Consider the following 20,475-nt stretch of genomic DNA (forward strand, 5'->3'; position numbering starts at 1 on the left):
TGGGGGCATCACAAGGCCCGATTTCAGGTTGTACTACAAAGCCGTGGCCATCAAGACACTGTGGTAGTGGCACAAAAACAGACCCATAGATCAATGGAACTGAATAGCGAATCCAGAAGTCGACCCTCAACTTTATGGTCAACTCTATTCGAGAAAGCAGGAAAGACTATCCCTGGATAAAGACAGTCTCTTCAATAAAGGGTGCTGGGAACACTGGACATCCACATGCAGAAGACGGAAGCTAGATCATTCTCTGACACCACACACAGGGAAAAACTCAAAAAGGATGAAAGATCTAAATGTGAGACAAGAATCCATCCAAATCCGAAAGGCGAACAGAGGCAACACCGTTTTTCAACTTGGCCACAGCAACATCTCGCAAGATACGTCCGCCAAGGCAAGAGAAACAAAAGCAACGAGGAATTATTGGGACTTCAGCCAGATCGAAAGCTCCTGCGCAGCAAAAGAAACAGTCCACAAAAGTAAAAGACAACCTACAGAACGGGAGAAGATATTTGCAAACGACCGCTCAGACAAAGGGCTAGTGTCCAAGATCTCTAAAGAACATACTCAACTCAAGAGCAAAGAAACAAACAATCTGATCATGAAACGGGCAGAAGACCCGAACAGAAATCCCACAGGGGAAGACAGAGACACGGCCAACAAGCACATGAGAACATGGCCCGCATCACTGGCCATCAGGAAACTACAGATCCAAATCCCCATGAGATACCACTTCACACCGGCAGGAATGGGGAAAAGTCACGAGACAGGAAACAAGAAATGTTGGAGAGGACGCGGACAAAGGGGAACCCTCTTGCACTGTAGGTGGGAATGTGAACAGGTGCAGCCACTCCGGAAAACTGTGTGGAGGTTCCTCAAAGAGTTAAGAACAGATCTTCCCTCCAGCCCAGCAATGGCACTGCTGGGGATTCACCCCAAAGCTGAAGATGCGGTGAAATGCGGGGACACCTGCACCCCGAAGTTTATGGCAGCAATGTCCACAATAGCCAAACTGTGGAAGGAGCCTCGGGGTCCATCGAGAGATGAATGGATAAAGTTGATGTGGTCCACGGCTACAACGGAATATTACTCAGCCGTGAGAAACGACAAATACCCATTAGCTCCGACGTGGATGCACCTGGAGGGACTTATGCTGAGTGAAATAAGTCCATCGGAAAAGGACAAACTTGATATGGTCTCATTCATTTGGGGAATATAAAAACTAGTGAAAGGCAATAAAGGGAATGGGGAAAATGAAGGAAAATATCAGTGAGGGTGACAAAACAGGAGACACACCGAACTCTGGGAAGTGAACAAGGGGTAGTGGAAGGAGAGGTGGGCGGGCGGTTGGGGCGACTGGGTGATGGGCACTGATGGGCGCACTTGGCGGGATGAGCACTGGGTGTTATGCTATATGCTGGCAATTTGAGCTCCAATAAAAAAATGTAAAAACAGAAAACATTTTGCTAATACTTAACACGGACTAGTATGTCCAAATGTTACCTCACAACCCCTCCCATGAAATCTGACCAAATTAGAGTTCTCAATGCGATTTCACAATTTTGGCCACAAACTAATGACTGACCTTTCAAGTTAAGATGTGGACACATGAAACATAAAGAATACGGCTTAGGAGGTCTGTCTCTACGATGGCACCCCGAGCAAAACTGAATAATGATTCTGTTTTGCGTGTGTGGAGAGAGCAAAAGAGCAAGTGTAAGGAGGAGAGGGGCAGAGGGAAAGGAAGAGAGAATACGAAGCAGGCTCCATGCTGAATATGGGTGAATCTGATAACCTTGAGGTCATGACCGGAGCTGAAACCCAGGAGGCAGAGACTTAGCTGACAGAAACACCCAGGTGCCCCTAGGACAAGATTTCTTGAGGCTATTATTTAATGAATCAATTTTCATGTTACCCTCCGGCCTGTCGTCTGTTGGCTGAACTCTTCTGTTTCGGCGGATTGCAAAGAGCTTTCGCCGTGCTCCTGGGCAGATGTACCCAGGTTGTCTGCTATATTCAGGTTCGGTTGTTATCACAGCAGCTCCTGGTAAATAAATGGACATAGAAAGAGCTGTTGACTGACAGGTTGTTGTTAGAAGAGCCTCGAAAATTAAGGAGTCAATCCCATTTACAACTGCACCCAAAAGCATAAGCTACCCGGGAATAAACCTAACCAAAGAGGTAAAGGATCTGTACCCTAAACACCACAGAACGTTCCTGAAAGAAATCGAGGAAGGCATCAAGAGAAGGAAAAAGGTTCCATGCTCATGGAGAGGAAGAATTAATATTGTGAAAATGTCCATGCTACCCAGGGCAATTTACACATTTCACGCAATCCCTAACAAAATACCGGGGACTTTCTTCAGAGAGTTGGAACAAACCATCTTAAGATTCTAGTGTGGAACCGGAAAAGACCCCAAAGAGCCAGGGGACTATTCAAAACGAAGGCCACAGCTGGGGGCATCACGAGGCCCGATTCCAGGTTGTACTACAAAGCCGTGGCCATCGAGACAGTGTGGTAGTAGCACAAACACAGACCCATAGATCAATGGAACCGAGTAGCGCATCCAGAAGTGGACCCTCAACTTTATGGTCAACTAATATTCGCGAAAGCTGGAAAGACTATCCCTGGATAAAGACAGTGTCTTCCATAAAGGGTGCTGGGAACACTGGACATCCACATGCAGAAGAAGGAAGCTAGACCATTCTCTGACACGACACACAGGGAAAAACTCAAAAAGCATGAACGATCTAAATGTGAGACAAGAATCCATCCAAATCCGAGAGGCGAACAGAGGCAACACCGTTTTTCAACTTGGCCACAGCAACATCTCGCAAGATACGTCCGCCAAGGCAAGACAAACAAAAGCAACAAGGAATTATTGGGACTTCAGCCAGATCGAAAGCTCCTGCGCAGCAAACAACAGTCCACAAAAGTAAAAGACAACCTACAGAACGGGAGAAGATATTTGCAGACGACCGCTCAGTCAAAGGGCTAGTGTCCAAGATCTATAAAGAACATACTCAACTCAAGAGCAGAGAAACAAACAATCCGATCGTGAAACGGAAAAAGATCCAAACAGAAATCTCACAGGGGAAGACAGAGACACGGCCAACAAGCACATGAGAACATGCCCCGCAAGCTGACCATCAGGGAACTACAGATCCACACCCCCAGGTGATACCACCTCACACCTGCGGGAATGGGGAAAAGTCACGAGACAGGAAACAACAAATGTTGGAGAGGACGCGGACAAGGGGGAACCCTCTTGCACTGTAGGTGGGAATGTGAACAGGTGCAGCCACTCCGGAAAACTGTGTGGAGGTTCCTCAAAGAGTTAAGAACAGATCTTTCCTCCGGGCCAGCAATGGCACTGCTGGGGTTATACCCCAAAGCTAAAGATGCGGTGAAATGCGGGGACACCTGCACCCCGATGTTTATGGCAGCAATGTCCACAATAGCCAAACTGTGGAAGGAGTCTCGGAGTCCTTCGAGAGATGAATGGATAAAGAAGATGTGGTCCACGGCTACAACGGAATATAACTCAGCCGTGAGAAACGACAAATACCCACCATTAGCTCCGACGTGGATGCACCTGGAGGGACTTATGCTGAGTGAAATAAGTCCATCGGAAAAGGACAAACTTGATATGGTCTCATTCATTTGGGGAATATAAAAACTAGTGAAGGCAATAAAGGGAAAGGGGAAAATGAAGGAAAATATCAGTGAGGGTGACAAAACAGGAGACACACCGAACTCTGGGAACTGAACAAGGGGTAGTGGAAGGGGAGGTGGGCGGGCGGTTGGGGCGACTGGGTGATGGCCCCTGATGGGGGCACTTGGCGGGATGAGCACTAGGTGTTATGCTATATGCTGGCAAATTGAACTCCAATAAAAAAATGTAAAAACAGAAAACATTTTGCTAATACTTAACACGGACTAGTATGTCCAAATGTTACCTCACAACCCCTCCCATGAAATCGGACCAAATTAGAGTTCTCAATGCGATTTCACAATTTTGGCCACAAACTAATGACTGACCTTTCAAGTTAAGATGTGGACACATGAAACATAAAGAATACGGCTTAGGAGGTCTGTCTCTACGATGGCACCCCGAGCAAAACTGAATAATGATTCTGTTTTGCGTGTGTGGAGAGAGCAAAAGAGCAAGTGTAAGGAGGAGAGGGGCAGAGGGAAAGGAAGAGAGAATACGAAGCAGGCTCCATGCTGAATATGGGTGAATCTGATGACCTTGAGGTCATGACCAGAGCTGAAACCCCGGAGGCAGAGACTTAGCTGACAGAAACACCCAGGTGCCCCTAGGACAAGATTTCTTGAGGCTATTATTTAATGAATCAATTTTCATGTTACCCTCCGGCCTGTCGTCTGTTGGCTGAACTCTTCTGATACGGAGGATGGAAAACATTTTTGGCCATGCTCCAGGGCAGGTGTACCAAGGGTTTCTTCGAGATTCAGGTTCGGTTGTTATCACTCCAGCTCCTGGGAAATAAATGGACATAGAAAGAGCTGTTGACTGACAGGTTGTTGTTAGAAGAGCCTCGAAAATTAAGGAGTCAATCCCATTTACAACTGCACCCAAAAACATAAGCTACCCGGGAATAAACCTAACCAAAGAGGTAAAGGATCTGTACCCTAAACACCACAGAACGTTCCTGAAAGAAATCGAGGAAGGCATCAAGAGAAGGAAAAAGGTTCCATGCTCATGGAGAGGAAGAATTAATATTGTGAAAATGTCCATGCTACCCAGGGCAATTTATATATTTCACGCAATCCCTATCAAAATACTGGGGACTTTCTTCAGAGAGTTAGAACAAACCATCTTAAGATTCTAGTGTGGGGGATCCCTGGGTGGCGCAGCGGTTTAGCGGCTGCCTTTGGCCCAGGGCGCGATCCTGGAGATCTGGGATCGAATCCCACGTCGGGCTCCCGGTGCATGGAGCCTGCTTGTCCCTCTGCCTATGTCTCTGCCCCATTCTCTCTCTCTGTGCGACTATCGTTAATAAATAAAAATAAAAAAAAATAAGATGCTAGTGTGGATACTGAAAAGACCCCAAAGAGCCAGGGGACTATTCAAAACGAAGGCCACAGCTGGGGGCATCACAAGGCCCGATTTCAGGTTGTACTACAAAGCCGTGGCTATCAAGACAGTGTGGTAGTGGCACAAAAACAGACCCATAGCTCAATGGAACCGAATAGCGAATCCAGAAGTCGACCCTCAACTTTATGGTCAACTCTATTCGAGAAAGCTGGAAAGACTATCCCTGGAAAAAGACAGTCTCTTCAATAAAGGGTGCTGGGAACACTGGACATCCACATGCAGAAGACGGAAGCTAGACCATTCTCTGACACCACACACAGGGAAAAACTCAAAAAGGATGAAAGATCTAAATGTGAGACAAGAATCCATCCAAATCCGAGAGGTGAACAGAGGCAACACCGTTTTTCAACTTGGCCACAGCAACATCTCGCAAAATACGTCTGCCAAGGCAAGAGAAACAAAAGCAACGAGGAATTATTGGGACTTCAGCCAGATCGAAAGCTCCTGCGCAGCAAAAGAAACAGTCCACAAAAGTAAAAGACAACCTACAGAACGGGAGAAGATATTTGCAAACGACCGCTCAGACAAAGGGCTAGTGTCCAAGATCTCTAAAGAACATACTCAACTCAAGAGCAAAGAAACAAACAATCTGATCATGAAACGGGCAGAAGACCCGAACAGAAATCCCACAGGGGAAGACAGAGACACGGCCAACAAGCACATGAGAACATGGCCCGCATCACTGGCCATCAGGAAACTACAGATCCAAACCCCCATGAGATACCACTTCACACCGGCAGGAATGGGGAAAAGTCACGAGACAGGAAACAAGAAATGTTGGAGAGGACGCGGACAAAGGGGAACCCTCTTGCACTGTAGGTGGGAATGTGAACAGGTGCAGCCACTCCGGAAAACTGTGTGGAGGTTCCTCAAAGAGTTAAGAACAGATCTTCCCTCCAGCCCAGCAATGGCACTGCTGGGGATTCACCCCAAAGCTGAAGATGCGGTGAAATGCGGGGACACCTGCACCCCGAAGTTTATGGCAGCAATGTCCACAATAGCCAAACTGTGGAAGGAGCCTCGGGGTCCATCGAGAGATGAATGGATAAAGTTGATGTGGTCCACGGCTACAACGGAATATTACTCAGCCGTGAGAAACGACAAATACCCATTAGCTCCGACGTGGATGCACCTGGAGGGACTTATGCTGAGTGAAATAAGTCCATCGGAAAAGGACAAACTTGATATGGTCTCATTCATTTGGGGAATATAAAAACTAGTGAAAGGCAATAAAGGGAATGGGGAAAATGAAGGAAAATATCAGTGAGGGTGACAAAACAGGAGACACACCGAACTCTGGGAAGTGAACAAGGGGTAGTGGAAGGAGAGGTGGGCGGGCGGTTGGGGCGACTGGGTGATGGGCACTGATGGGCGCACTTGGCGGGATGAGCACTGGGTGTTATGCTATATGCTGGCAATTTGAGCTCCAATAAAAAAATGTAAAAACAGAAAACATTTTGCTAATACTTAACACGGACTAGTATGTCCAAATGTTACCTCACAACCCCTCCCATGAAATCTGACCAAATTAGAGTTCTCAATGCGATTTCACAATTTTGGCCACAAACTAATGACTGACCTTTCAAGTTAAGATGTGGACACATGAAACATAAAGAATACGGCTTAGGAGGTCTGTCTCTACGATGGCACCCCGAGCAAAACTGAATAATGATTCTGTTTTGCGTGTGTGGAGAGAGCAAAAGAGCAAGTGTAAGGAGGAGAGGGGCAGAGGGAAAGGAAGAGAGAATACGAAGCAGGCTCCATGCTGAATATGGGTGAATCTGATAACCTTGAGGTCATGACCGGAGCTGAAACCCAGGAGGCAGAGACTTAGCTGACAGAAACACCCAGGTGCCCCTAGGACAAGATTTCTTGAGGCTATTATTTAATGAATCAATTTTCATGTTACCCTCCGGCCTGTCGTCTGTTGGCTGAACTCTTCTGTTTCGGCGGATTGCAAAGAGCTTTCGCCGTGCTCCTGGGCAGATGTACCCAGGTTGTCTGCTATATTCAGGTTCGGTTGTTATCACAGCAGCTCCTGGTAAATAAATGGACATAGAAAGAGCTGTTGACTGACAGGTTGTTGTTAGAAGAGCCTCGAAAATTAAGGAGTCAATCCCATTTACAACTGCACCCAAAAGCATAAGCTACCCGGGAATAAACCTAACCAAAGAGGTAAAGGATCTGTACCCTAAACACCACAGAACGTTCCTGAAAGAAATCGAGGAAGGCATCAAGAGAAGGAAAAAGGTTCCATGCTCATGGAGAGGAAGAATTAATATTGTGAAAATGTCCATGCTACCCAGGGCAATTTACACATTTCACGCAATCCCTAACAAAATACCGGGGACTTTCTTCAGAGAGTTGGAACAAACCATCTTAAGATTCTAGTGTGGAACCGGAAAAGACCCCAAAGAGCCAGGGGACTATTCAAAACGAAGGCCACAGCTGGGGGCATCACGAGGCCCGATTCCAGGTTGTACTACAAAGCCGTGGCCATCGAGACAGTGTGGTAGTAGCACAAACACAGACCCATAGATCAATGGAACCGAGTAGCGCATCCAGAAGTGGACCCTCAACTTTATGGTCAACTAATATTCGCGAAAGCTGGAAAGACTATCCCTGGATAAAGACAGTGTCTTCCATAAAGGGTGCTGGGAACACTGGACATCCACATGCAGAAGAAGGAAGCTAGACCATTCTCTGACACGACACACAGGGAAAAACTCAAAAAGCATGAACGATCTAAATGTGAGACAAGAATCCATCCAAATCCGAGAGGCGAACAGAGGCAACACCGTTTTTCAACTTGGCCACAGCAACATCTCGCAAGATACGTCCGCCAAGGCAAGACAAACAAAAGCAACAAGGAATTATTGGGACTTCAGCCAGATCGAAAGCTCCTGCGCAGCAAACAACAGTCCACAAAAGTAAAAGACAACCTACAGAACGGGAGAAGATATTTGCAGACGACCGCTCAGTCAAAGGGCTAGTGTCCAAGATCTATAAAGAACATACTCAACTCAAGAGCAGAGAAACAAACAATCCGATCGTGAAACGGAAAAAGATCCAAACAGAAATCTCACAGGGGAAGACAGAGACACGGCCAACAAGCACATGAGAACATGCCCCGCAAGCTGACCATCAGGGAACTACAGATCCACACCCCCAGGAGATACCACCTCACACCTGCGGGAATGGGGAAAAGTCACGAGACAGGAAACAACAAATGTTGGAGAGGACGCGGACAAGGGGGAACCCTCTTGCACTGTAGGTGGGAATGTGAACAGGTGCAGCCACTCCGGAAAACTGTGTGGAGGTTCCTCAAAGAGTTAAGAACAGATCTTTCCTCCGGGCCAGCAATGGCACTGCTGGGGTTATACCCCAAAGCTAAAGATGCGGTGAAATGCGGGGACACCTGCACCCCGATGTTTATGGCAGCAATGTCCACAATAGCCAAACTGTGGAAGGAGTCTCGGAGTCCTTCGAGAGATGAATGGATAAAGAAGATGTGGTCCACGGCTACAACGGAATATAACTCAGCCGTGAGAAACGACAAATACCCACCATTAGCTCCGACGTGGATGCACCTGGAGGGACTTATGCTGAGTGAAATAAGTCCATCGGAAAAGGACAAACTTGATATGGTCTCATTCATTTGGGGAATATAAAAACTAGTGAAGGCAATAAAGGGAAAGGGGAAAATGAAGGAAAATATCAGTGAGGGTGACAAAACAGGAGACACACCGAACTCTGGGAACTGAACAAGGGGTAGTGGAAGGGGAGGTGGGCGGGCGGTTGGGGCGACTGGGTGATGGCCCCTGATGGGGGCACTTGGCGGGATGAGCACTAGGTGTTATGCTATATGCTGGCAAATTGAACTCCAATAAAAAAATGTAAAAACAGAAAACATTTTGCTAATACTTAACACGGACTAGTATGTCCAAATGTTACCTCACAACCCCTCCCATGAAATCGGACCAAATTAGAGTTCTCAATGCGATTTCACAATTTTGGCCACAAACTAATGACTGACCTTTCAAGTTAAGATGTGGACACATGAAACATAAAGAATACGGCTTAGGAGGTCTGTCTCTACGATGGCACCCCGAGCAAAACTGAATAATGATTCTGTTTTGCGTGTGTGGAGAGAGCAAAAGAGCAAGTGTAAGGAGGAGAGGGGCAGAGGGAAAGGAAGAGAGAATACGAAGCAGGCTCCATGCTGAATATGGGTGAATCTGATGACCTTGAGGTCATGACCAGAGCTGAAACCCCGGAGGCAGAGACTTAGCTGACAGAAACACCCAGGTGCCCCTAGGACAAGATTTCTTGAGGCTATTATTTAATGAATCAATTTTCATGTTACCCTCCGGCCTGTCGTCTGTTGGCTGAACTCTTCTGATACGGAGGATGGAAAACATTTTTGGCCATGCTCCAGGGCAGGTGTACCAAGGGTTTCTTCGAGATTCAGGTTCGGTTGTTATCACTCCAGCTCCTGGGAAATAAATGGACATAGAAAGAGCTGTTGACTGACAGGTTGTTGTTAGAAGAGCCTCGAAAATTAAGGAGTCAATCCCATTTACAACTGCACCCAAAAACATAAGCTACCCGGGAATAAACCTAACCAAAGAGGTAAAGGATCTGTACCCTAAACACCACAGAACGTTCCTGAAAGAAATCGAGGAAGGCATCAAGAGAAGGAAAAAGGTTCCATGCTCATGGAGAGGAAGAATTAATATTGTGAAAATGTCCATGCTACCCAGGGCAATTTATATATTTCACGCAATCCCTATCAAAATACTGGGGACTTTCTTCAGAGAGTTAGAACAAACCATCTTAAGATTCTAGTGTGGGGGATCCCTGGGTGGCGCAGCGGTTTAGCGGCTGCCTTTGGCCCAGGGCGCGATCCTGGAGATCTGGGATCGAATCCCACGTCGGGCTCCCGGTGCATGGAGCCTGCTTGTCCCTCTGCCTATGTCTCTGCCCCATTCTCTCTCTCTGTGCGACTATCGTTAATAAATAAAAATAAAAAAAAATAAGATGCTAGTGTGGATACTGAAAAGACCCCAAAGAGCCAGGGGACTATTCAAAACGAAGGCCACAGCTGGGGGCATCACAAGGCCCGATTTCAGGTTGTACTACAAAGCCGTGGCTATCAAGACAGTGTGGTAGTGGCACAAAAACAGACCCATAGCTCAATGGAACCGAATAGCGAATCCAGAAGTCGACCCTCAACTTTATGGTCAACTCTATTCGAGAAAGCTGGAAAGACTATCCCTGGAAAAAGACAGTCTCTTCAATAAAGGGTGCTGGGAACACTGGACATCCACATGCAGAAGACGGAAGCTAGACCATTCTCTGACACCACACACAGGGAAAAACTCAAAAAGGATGAAAGATCTAAATGTGAGACAAGAATCCATCCAAATCCGAGAGGTGAACAGAGGCAACACCGTTTTTCAACTTGGCCACAGCAACATCTCGCAAAATACGTCTGCCAAGGCAAGAGAAACAAAAGCAACGAGGAATTATTGGGACTTCAGCCAGATCGAAAGCTCCTGCGCAGCAAAAGAAACAGTCCACAAAAGTAAAAGACAACCTACAGAACGGGAGAAGATATTTGCAAACGACCGCTCAGACAAAGGGCTAGTGTCCAAGATCTCTAAAGAACATACTCAACTCAAGAGCAAAGAAACAAACAATCTGATCATGAAACGGGCAGAAGACCCGAACAGAAATCCCACAGGGGAAGACAGAGACACGGCCAACAAGCACATGAGAACATGGCCCGCATCACTGGCCATCAGGAAACTACAGATCCAAACCCCCATGAGATACCACTTCACACCGGCAGGAATGGGGAAAAGTCACGAGACAGGAAACAAGAAATGTTGGAGAGGACGCGGACAAAGGGGAACCCTCTTGCACTGTAGGTGGGAATGTGAACAGGTGCAGCCACTCCGGAAAACTGTGTGGAGGTTCCTCAAAGAGTTAAGAACAGATCTTCCCTCCAGCCCAGCAATGGCACTGCTGGGGATTCACCCCAAAGCTGAAGATGCGGTGAAATGCGGGGACACCTGCACCCCGAAGTTTATGGCAGCAATGTCCACAATAGCCAAACTGTGGAAGGAGCCTCGGGGTCCATCGAGAGATGAATGGATAAAGTTGATGTGGTCCACGGCTACAACGGAATATTACTCAGCCGTGAGAAACGACAAATACCCATTAGCTCCGACGTGGATGCACCTGGAGGGACTTATGCTGAGTGAAATAAGTCCATCGGAAAAGGACAAACTTGATATGGTCTCATTCATTTGGGGAATATAAAAACTAGTGAAAGGCAATAAAGGGAATGGGGAAAATGAAGGAAAATATCAGTGAGGGTGACAAAACAGGAGACACACCGAACTCTGGGAAGTGAACAAGGGGTAGTGGAAGGAGAGGTGGGCGGGCGGTTGGGGCGACTGGGTGATGGGCACTGATGGGCGCACTTGGCGGGATGAGCACTGGGTGTTATGCTATATGCTGGCAATTTGAGCTCCAATAAAAAAATGTAAAAACAGAAAACATTTTGCTAATACTTAACACGGACTAGTATGTCCAAATGTTACCTCACAACCCCTCCCATGAAATCTGACCAAATTAGAGTTCTCAATGCGATTTCACAATTTTGGCCACAAACTAATGACTGACCTTTCAAGTTAAGATGTGGACACATGAAACATAAAGAATACGGCTTAGGAGGTCTGTCTCTACGATGGCACCCCGAGCAAAACTGAATAATGATTCTGTTTTGCGTGTGTGGAGAGAGCAAAAGAGCAAGTGTAAGGAGGAGAGGGGCAGAGGGAAAGGAAGAGAGAATACGAAGCAGGCTCCATGCTGAATATGGGTGAATCTGATAACCTTGAGGTCATGACCGGAGCTGAAACCCAGGAGGCAGAGACTTAGCTGACAGAAACACCCAGGTGCCCCTAGGACAAGATTTCTTGAGGCTATTATTTAATGAATCAATTTTCATGTTACCCTCCGGCCTGTCGTCTGTTGGCTGAACTCTTCTGTTTCGGCGGATTGCAAAGAGCTTTCGCCGTGCTCCTGGGCAGATGTACCCAGGTTGTCTGCTATATTCAGGTTCGGTTGTTATCACAGCAGCTCCTGGTAAATAAATGGACATAGAAAGAGCTGTTGACTGACAGGTTGTTGTTAGAAGAGCCTCGAAAATTAAGGAGTCAATCCCATTTACAACTGCACCCAAAAGCATAAGCTACCCGGGAATAAACCTAACCAAAGAGGTAAAGGATCTGTACCCTAAACACCACAGAACGTTCCTGAAAGAAATCGAGGAAGGCATCAAGAGAAGGAAAAAGGTTCCATGCTCATGGAGAGGAAGAATTAATATTGTGAAAATGTCCATGCTACCCAGGGCAATTTACACATTTCACGCAATCCCTAACAAAATACCGGGGACTTTCTTCAGAGAGTTGGAACAAACCATCTTAAGATTCTAGTGTGGAACCGGAAAAGACCCCAAAGAGCCAGGGGACTATTCAAAACGAAGGCCACAGCTGGGGGCATCACGAGGCCCGATTCCAGGTTGTACTACAAAGCCGTGGCCATCGAGACAGTGTGGTAGTAGCACAAACACAGACCCATAGATCAATGGAACCGAGTAGCGCATCCAGAAGTGGACCCTCAACTTTATGGTCAACTAATATTCGCGAAAGCTGGAAAGACTATCCCTGGATAAAGACAGTGTCTTCCATAAAGGGTGCTGGGAACACTGGACATCCACATGCAGAAGAAGGAAGCTAGACCATTCTCTGACACGACACACAGGGAAAAACTCAAAAAGCATGAACGATCTAAATGTGAGACAAGAATCCATCCAAATCCGAGAGGCGAACAGAGGCAACACCGTTTTTCAACTTGGCCACAGCAACATCTCGCAAGATACGTCCGCCAAGGCAAGACAAACAAAAGCAACAAGGAATTATTGGGACTTCAGCCAGATCGAAAGCTCCTGCGCAGCAAACAACAGTCCACAAAAGTAAAAGACAACCTACAGAACGGGAGAAGATATTTGCAGACGACCGCTCAGTCAAAGGGCTAGTGTCCAAGATCTATAAAGAACATACTCAACTCAAGAGCAGAGAAACAAACAATCCGATCGTGAAACGGAAAAAGATCCAAACAGAAATCTCACAGGGGAAGACAGAGACACGGCCAACAAGCACATGAGAACATGCCCCGCAAGCTGACCATCAGGGAACTACAGATCCACACCCCCAGGAGATACCACCTCACACCTGCGGGAATGGGGAAAAGTCACGAGACAGGAAACAACAAATGTTGGAGAGGACGCGGACAAGGGGGAACCCTCTTGCACTGTAGGTGGGAATGTGAACAGGTGCAGCCACTCCGGAAAACTGTGTGGAGGTTCCTCAAAGAGTTAAGAACAGATCTTTCCTCCGGGCCAGCAATGGCACTGCTGGGGTTATACCCCAAAGCTAAAGATGCGGTGAAATGCGGGGACACCTGCACCCCGATGTTTATGGCAGCAATGTCCACAATAGCCAAACTGTGGAAGGAGTCTCGGAGTCCTTCGAGAGATGAATGGATAAAGAAGATGTGGTCCACGGCTACAACGGAATATAACTCAGCCGTGAGAAACGACAAATACCCACCATTAGCTCCGACGTGGATGCACCTGGAGGGACTTATGCTGAGTGAAATAAGTCCATCGGAAAAGGACAAACTTGATATGGTCTCATTCATTTGGGGAATATAAAAACTAGTGAAGGCAATAAAGGGAAAGGGGAAAATGAAGGAAAATATCAGTGAGGGTGACAAAACAGGAGACACACCGAACTCTGGGAACTGAACAAGGGGTAGTGGAAGGGGAGGTGGGCGGGCGGTTGGGGCGACTGGGTGATGGCCCCTGATGGGGGCACTTGGCGGGATGAGCACTAGGTGTTATGCTATATGCTGGCAAATTGAACTCCAATAAAAAAATGTAAAAACAGAAAACATTTTGCTAATACTTAACACGGACTAGTATGTCCAAATGTTACCTCACAACCCCTCCCATGAAATCGGACCAAATTAGAGTTCTCAATGCGATTTCACAATTTTGGCCACAAACTAATGACTGACCTTTCAAGTTAAGATGTGGACACATGAAACATAAAGAATACGGCTTAGGAGGTCTGTCTCTACGATGGCACCCCGAGCAAAACTGAATAATGATTCTGTTTTGCGTGTGTGGAGAGAGCAAAAGAGCAAGTGTAAGGAGGAGAGGGGCAGAGGGAAAGGAAGAGAGAATACGAAGCAGGCTCCATGCTGAATATGGGTGAATCTGATGACCTTGAGGTCATGACCAGAGCTGAAACCCCGGAGGCAGAGACTTAGCTGACAGAAACACCCAGGTGCCCCTAGGACAAGATTTCTTGAGGCTATTATTTAATGAATCAATTTTCATGTTACCCTCCGGCCTGTCGTCTGTTGGCTGAACTCTTCTGATACGGAGGATGGAAAACATTTTTGGCCATGCTCCAGGGCAGGTGTACCAAGGGTTTCTTCGAGATTCAGGTTCGGTTGTTATCACTCCAGCTCCTGGGAAATAAATGGACATAGAAAGAGCTGTTGACTGACAGGTTGTTGTTAGAAGAGCCTCGAAAATTAAGGAGTCAATCCCATTTACAACTGCACCCAAAAACATAAGCTACCCGGGAATAAACCTAACCAAAGAGGTAAAGGATCTGTACCCTAAACACCACAGAACGTTCCTGAAAGAAATCGAGGAAGGCATCAAGAGAAGGAAAAAGGTTCCATGCTCATGGAGAGGAAGAATTAATATTGTGAAAATGTCCATGCTACCCAGGGCAATTTATATATTTCACGCAATCCCTATCAAAATACTGGGGACTTTCTTCAGAGAGTTAGAACAAACCATCTTAAGATTCTAGTGTGGGGGATCCCTGGGTGGCGCAGCGGTTTAGCGGCTGCCTTTGGCCCAGGGCGCGATCCTGGAGGTCTGGGATCTAATCCCACGTCGGGCTCCCGGTGCATGGAGCCTGCTTGTCCCTCTGCCTATGTCTCTGCCCCATTCTCTCTCTCTGTGTGACTATCATTAATAAATAAAAATAAAAAAAAATAAGATTCTAGTGTTCATACGGAAAAGACCCCAAAGAGCCAGGGGACTATTCAAAACGAAGGCCACAGCTGGGGGCATCACAAGGCCCGATTTCAGGTTGTACTACAAAGCCGTGGCCATCAAGACAGTGTGGTAGTGGCACAAAAACAGACCCATAGCTCAATGGAACCGAATAGCGAATCCAGAAGTGGACCCTCAACTTTATGGTCAACTAATATTCGAGAAAGCAGGAAAGACTATCCCTGGAAAAAGACAGTCTCTTCAATAAAGGGTGCTGGGAACACTAGACAACCACATGCAGAAGAAGGAAGCTAGACCATTCTCTGACACCACACACAAAGATAAACTCAAAAAGGATGAAAGATCTAAATGTGAGACAAGAATCCATCCAAATCCGAGAGGTGAACAGAGGCAACACCGTTTTTCAACTTGGCCACAGCAACATCTCGCAAGATACGTCCGCCAAGGCAAGAGAAACAAAAGCAACAAGGAATTATTGGGACTTCAGCCAGATCGAAAGCTCCTGCGCAGCAAAAGAAACAGTCCACAAAAGTAAAAGACAACCTGCAGAACGGGAGAAGATACTTGCAAACGACCGCTCAGTCAAAGGGCTGGTGTCCAAGATCTATAAAGAACATACTCAACTCAAGAGCAGAGAAACAAACAATCCGATCGTGAAACGGGCAGAAGACCCGAACAGAAATCTCACAGGGGAAGACAGAGACACGGCCAACAAGCACATGAGAACATGGCCCGCATCGCTGGCCATCAGGAAACTACAGATCCAAACCCCCATGTGATACCACCTCACACCAGTGGGAATGGGGAAGTCACAAGACAGGAAACAACAAATGTTGGAGAGGACGCGGACAAGGGGGAACCCTCTTGCACTGTAGGTGGGAATGTGAACTGGTGCAGCCACTCCGGAAAACTGTGTGGAGGTTCCCCAAAGAGTTAAGAACAGATCTTCCCTCTGGCCCAGCAATTGTACTGCTGGGGATTCACCCCAAAGCTGCAGATGTGGTGAAACGCGGGGACACCTGCACCCCGATGTTTATGGCAGCAATGTCCACAATAGCCAAACTGTGGAAGGAGTCTCGGAGTCCTTCGAGAGATGAATGGATAAAGACGATGTGGTCCACGGCTACAATGGAATATTACTCAGCCATGAGAAACGACGAATACCCACCATTTGCTCCAACGCGGACGCACCTGGAGGGACTTATGCTGAGTGAAATAAGTCCATCGGAAAAGGACAAACTTGGTATGGTCTCATTCATTTGGGGAATATAAAAACTAGTGAAAGGCAATAAAGGGAATGGCGAAATGAGGGAATATATCAGTGAGGGTGACAAAACAGGAGACACACCGATCTCTGGGAACTGAACAAGGGGTAGTGGAAGCGGAGGTGGGTGGGTAGTTGGGGCGACCGGGTGATGGGCACTGATGGGGGCACTTGGCGGGATGAGCACCGGGTGTTATGCTATAAGCTGGCAAATTGAACTCTAATAAAAAAATGTAAAAACAGAAAACATTTTGCTAAAACTTAACACGGACTAGTATGTCCAAATGTTACCTCACAACCCCTCCCATGTAACCGGACCAAATTAGGGTTCTCAATGCGATTTCACAATTTTGGCCACAAACTAATGACTGACCTTTCAAGTTAAGATGTGGACACATGAAACATAAAGAATACGGCTTAGGAGGTCTGTCTCTACGATGGCACCCCGAGCAAAACTGAATAATGATTCTGTTTTGCGTGTGTGGAGAGAGCAAAAGAGCAAGTGTAAAGAGGAGAGGGGCAGAGGGAAAGGAAGAGAGAATATGAAGCAGCCTCCATGCTGAATATGGGTGAATCTGATGACCTTGATGTCATGACCAGAGCTGAAACCCCGGAGGCAGAGACTTAGCTGACAGAAACACCCAGGTGCCCCTAGGACAAGATTTCTTGAGGCTATTATTTAATGAATCAATTTTCATGTTACCCTCTGGGATCTCTGTTTGGGAGTCCAGTTCCCTGCTTCGGTAGAGGGTGTATATTTTCAGCTGTTGTTGAGGGCCGAGGTCTCCAGATTGTGTGCTAGGTTCTGTTCCTGTGGTTTCCACAGCAGATCCTGGGAAATAAATGGACATAGAAAGAGCTGTTGACTGACAGGTTGTTGTTAGAAGAGCCTCGAAAATTAAGGAGTCAATCCCATTTACAACTGCACCCAAAAGCATAAGCTACCCAGGAATAAACCTATCCAAAGACGTAAAGGATCTGTACCCTAAACACCACAGAACGTTCCTGAAGGAAATCGAGGAAGGCATAAAGAGAAGGAAAAAGGTTCCATGCTCATGGAGAGGAAGAATTAATATTGTGAAAATGTCCATGCTACCCAGGGCAATTTACACATTTCACGCAATCCCTATCAAAATACCATGGACTTTCTTCAGAGAGTTGGAACAAACCATCTTAAGATTCTAGTGTGGAACCGGAAAAGACCCCAAAGAGACAGGGGACTTTTCAAAATGAAGTTCATAGCTGGGGGCATCACAATGCCAGATTTTTGGTTGCTCTACAAAGCCGTGGCCATCAAGACAGTGTGGTTGTGGCACAAAAACAGACCCATAGATCAATGGAACCAAATAGCGAATCCAGAAGTGGACCCTCAACTTTATGGTCAACTAATATTCGGGAAAGCAGGAAAGACTCCCCCTGGAAAAAAAACAGTCTCTTCAATAAATGGTGCTGGGAATATTGGACATCCACATGCAGAAGAAGGATCCCAGGCCATTCTCTGACATCACACACAAAGATAAACTCAAAAAGGATGAAAGATCTAAATGTGAGACAAGAATCCATCCAAATCCGAGAGGCGACGAGAGGCAACACCCTTTTTCAACTTGGCCACAGCAACATCTCGCAAGATACGTCCGCCAAGGCTAGAGAAACAAAAGCAACAAGGAATTATTGGGACTTCACCCAGATCGAAAGCTTCTGCATAGCAAAAGAAACAGTCCACAAAAGTAAAAGACAACCTACAGAACGGGAGAAGATATTTGCAAACGACCGCTCAGATAGCGCGCTCTTATCCAAGGTCTATAAAGAACATACTCAACTCAAGAGCAAAGAAACATACAATCTGATCATGAAACCGGGAAAAGACACCCACAGAAATTTCACAGAGGAAGACAGAGACTCGGCCAACAAGCACATGAGAAGATGCCCCGCATCGCTGGCCATCAGAGAACTACAGATCCAAACCACAATTAGATACCACCGCACACCAGTGATAATGGGGAAAAGTCACAAGACAGGAAACCACAAATGTTGGAGAGGATGCGGACAAAGGGGAACCCTGTTGCACTGTAGGTGGGAATGTGAACTGGTGCAGTTGTTAGAAGAGCATTGAAAATGAGTGATAACCTTATCAGAGGTCAAACTTTGATCTTATTACTGGTGATTTGCCTTGCAGAGAAACCTGAGTGAGCATGCAATGCAGAAAGGCTTTGGAGTTGCCATATGCTTAAGGTTCCTGAGAATATAAACTGATAAATTGTCAATGAAACACAATGTGGAGTCTCACCCCTCCAAATATTTAAAAAGGTCTGACGTATATTCTTGCAATCTGAGTTTTGGCAAGTAGTTCAGAAAATATTGAAAGCTGAATTTCGCAGAGATTCTGCACAGTGTTTTCAGCACCTTTCAGCACACCCAAAAAAAAAGAAACAACTTCATGTCCATTGATGAACAAAAGGATAAAAAGATTAGTCTATCTCTACAATGAAATATTATCGCAAGTTAAGAGGAAGGAAACCTCAAGAATTGTGATGACATGCATGGCCATGTAAATTAAATACTGCATGATGGCACTTATATGTGCACCTGGCACAGTCAACACACAGCATCAGGAAAGAGAATAGGAGCTAGAAGGAGGTACAAAGGGGGAAATGTTGCTGATCGGATACAAAGCTTCAATGATACAAATTCAATGTGTTCTGGAATTCTATCTGCAACCAAGGGCCTGTCATAAGCAATGCCGTATTATATGCTTGAAATCAGGAAGAGATTAGAGGATATCAAATGCCCTTACTGTCAAAGAACAACAAGAAATTCGCTAGCAGACACTGTGTGGGGACATACCTTTCTTTTGATGAGACAATATGCAAAACAGAACAACATAGTCATTGAGAACACAGTGAATAGTGTTGACGACTTGCCAAAAATTACAATACTGATGAGGAAGGGGTCTGAGACAGGACATGAGTTGGTTCCCTGGGGAGAGAGGTCCCTGAACACTTGAGATCTGCCTAGGGTCCCGGAGATCATGCTCTGAACCCCTGAACCAAGGGCTGTCTCTTTCTCAAATCCTCCTGCCCTAAGTTCCCTGTGCAAGACATTCCACAACAAGGGGGACTGCCTGAGCCAAGAGTAAAGTTCACATCCTAACGCAGCCATCCACCTCCCGGTTTCAATCCCTCACCCAAAACACAAAGCAGTTGCCCCCAAGTCAAGCTCTTGGAAATGGCAACGGGAAGCCCAACTGTGGTTATCTTCCCCCAGCGCTCACACTGCCATCTGGTTCCCATAAAGCCTTCCTGGGCACCAGTGGACTTGCCCTCAGTGACCAGTGGACTTCTCCCAAGCGGACTCACAACCCAGGATTTTCCAAACATACTGTCCCATGAGGGCTCTGCCAAGAAGTAGCTTCTCTTCAACTGACCAAACATGTTGAACAGTTAATGTGAATTCATGACATTCAAGCATGTTTTAGGCCTCAGGGTGAATGTGTTATTAGACATACTACCACATGTGTGTCATCATTTTTTTTTCCTTAAGACGGCTGCATGCTCAACATAGACTAGACACATGACTCTAGATCAAGAGTCGCATTCTCCACTAATGAGCCAGCCGGGCAGTCTCCACTCTGCTTCCAATTCTTATTGTATTTTATGTGTGCCATGGCCTGAGGTCAGACCATGCCATGACACTGATGGTCGGGCACTGGTCAGCTCTGTATCTCAGCTGTACAAGCAAATAGCAATGAGCAGGGAATGGATACCAAGCTAACCATAACCTGGCCCTTGAGTCTGATCTTCATTGTCCCAGGGGTAGGCTCTCATTTCACCATTACTAGCACTCATCATACAGACAATGCCATCATATACCATGAAAGAAACTCCTCGATTCTCAGCGGATCGAGGTCACGTGCTCAG

The 20,475-nt window shown here is 46.5% G+C and overlaps 1 protein-coding gene across 1 annotated transcript in view; it reads right to left on the minus strand.

Annotated features, from left to right (window-relative positions):
• Window positions 1–12,126: 12,126 nt before the first annotated feature.
• Window positions 12,127–20,475, minus strand: part of LOC140597423 (piwi-like protein 1) — a gene marked incomplete at its 5' end in the record, with an annotated part of 30,085 nt that continues 21,736 nt past the window's right edge. Inside the window, 2 exons of the mRNA XM_072745691.1 lie at window positions 12,127–12,275; window positions 17,262–17,390. The remainder of the gene's footprint in view (window positions 12,276–17,261; window positions 17,391–20,475) is intronic.

Source organism: Vulpes vulpes, unplaced genomic scaffold (genome assembly GCF_048418805.1).
Source record: "Vulpes vulpes isolate BD-2025 unplaced genomic scaffold, VulVul3 u000000740, whole genome shotgun sequence".
Taxonomy (NCBI): domain Eukaryota; kingdom Metazoa; phylum Chordata; class Mammalia; order Carnivora; family Canidae; genus Vulpes; species Vulpes vulpes.